Raw genomic sequence first — 1,944 nt, 5'->3', positions numbered from 1 at the left:
TTCTAGGTCACGATATGAGTTAACCTTCGCTATTCTAAAAATAGATTCTGCTTTGCCTGTGCTGATTTTCGGACAGTGGGGAGTACACAAACTACACATGACCGCCGTCACGAGAAAAAGGGCACTCGGGCATTTTTTATCGATTTTTAGTTTTATAGCTAATATTTTAGGACATGCATTATTTTACACGTTGCACTTTATTTCACATCGATATTGCAAATAGTTTTTGAGATATATAGGTTTAAAAGAGTACATTAATGCAGCGTCAACGACAGATTTACGTAACGTCATAATAATTATGACGACGTCAAATGTAGTTAAGCAGATAACAAATGAAGTCAAGTGTTTCCAAAGTTATAATTTTGCACTAACTACAATAATATTAAAATATATAAAAGTAAGATAATATTATGCAAAAAATAATTTATATCACTGTTTTCAAGGTATTCTTGAATAATACATGTAGAACAATTACATTTTATCATTATAAAACTTGGACCTGCTGTCATAACCTACGAAACTTAATAGCAAAACGTTAATTATAAAAAATGGAAACAATTGAACTTGAAAACATTAACAATATTTTCATCACTCAGTCTTTACGCATGCAGCGTGAATCACTCTTCAGTGTATGACGGGCACGTGGCATCTTGGTATGCAGGACGCACATATTTTCTAATGTTTCGGTATAAGTATTCGCGACGTGTACGACTTAATCCTGCGGGCTGTACGACCTCGGGAAATGTTGTTGTTGGAACGTCAGTATTACATCTAATCAGCGGAACCCGAACTTCCTCGCTATCTCATATTTCCTTAACAAACACAGCCGACTTGTCTGCAGCAGAAAATCTGAATCAGTGATATTTCGGTATGCCTTTCACTTGTAGGAAAAATCGGGTCAAATACGACTTCCAGTCATACCTGTGTTAAAATAATGTTATTTTATTAAAATGCAGTAAATACTGTATATAACGTATATTATTTTTGGAAAATATACCATCTTTGTGAAAAAATATTTTAGGCATTGCATTTTTTCTTCTTCAGAGATTATTATAAAATCAATAACTTTTTTTTCTACTATGTACATGTATGTGTATTGCTAGTGATCGGCGTGACTCCGAGTATCATAATTATACATGATTCTTATAATGTTTAAGCCTACATTATATTATTTACTAGTTATCAAAAATAAATATTAAAACTTTGTTGAAAATTAATTACCATTTCCATGTCTGATCACCGTTTTCATTTCGATATGAAATAGGGAAATTGTTCCTTGCCGATTTTATCCACAATGTCTGCAAATTGACTCAGACTCTCGCAATCAGACCTCTTGAATAGCTTTTTTATTCGCCCGAAGCCACCATCAACAAGACACCTTAGATAAACAATAAAAAAAATAATTAAAGAATGACATTACAAACGAATTAGTTATCACATAAACATAAAAAACAACCTTATAGCCATAAACTTTTTGAGTAGGCTGTTACTTCATTATGTGGTCATTTATATCTGAATAAAATATGAGGATTTTACTTAATTTTGTGACCAAACATAAGGATTTTATATAACTTTAGTAACATTACCAACGCTCAAGAATATGCAGTCACAACCCAAACGCAACGATGCTATGTATAAATATATCAAGCTACTTACTTTTATGCCCGGTAATAGCCATATTCAATTGAATGTGTTCGTGTAACCCTCTGTTTACTCTCCAACAAAGATACGCCAGTGTGTATCTCTTCTAATTTTAACCTGTAAACCAGAAAAAGTAACGCTATTAACTTTATATTACTTGTTTTAGTATTATTAATCAATAAATATGCTGAATATTTTTAAACATAAGTTAATACAAAACAAGATTTACCTCTGCATGTAGATAAAGTCTTTCTCGCCAAATCCGTAATTCTGGAACAACGATGGAGCATGCTTAAATTTAAC

General features: G+C 32.0%; 1 long non-coding RNA gene across 1 annotated transcript; it reads right to left on the bottom strand.

The window, feature by feature from the left end:
• Positions 1-338: 338 nt before the first annotated feature.
• LOC132749682 (uncharacterized) lies at positions 339-1,865 on the bottom strand. Its single transcript, XR_009628455.1, has 3 exons — positions 1,657-1,865; positions 1,222-1,378; positions 339-921 (listed from the first exon to the last, which is right to left on the bottom strand). It is a non-coding gene; the product is annotated as an uncharacterized LOC132749682 (long non-coding RNA).
• Between the last annotated feature and the right edge of the window lie 79 nt (positions 1,866-1,944).

This window comes from Ruditapes philippinarum, unplaced genomic scaffold (assembly GCF_026571515.1).
Source record: "Ruditapes philippinarum isolate M1 unplaced genomic scaffold, ASM2657151v2 ctg12399_1_1_1_1, whole genome shotgun sequence".
NCBI lineage: Eukaryota > Metazoa > Mollusca > Bivalvia > Venerida > Veneridae > Ruditapes > Ruditapes philippinarum.
The sequence above is the reverse complement of the archived record's forward strand: the minus strand, read 5'-3'. Positions and strand labels throughout refer to the sequence as shown.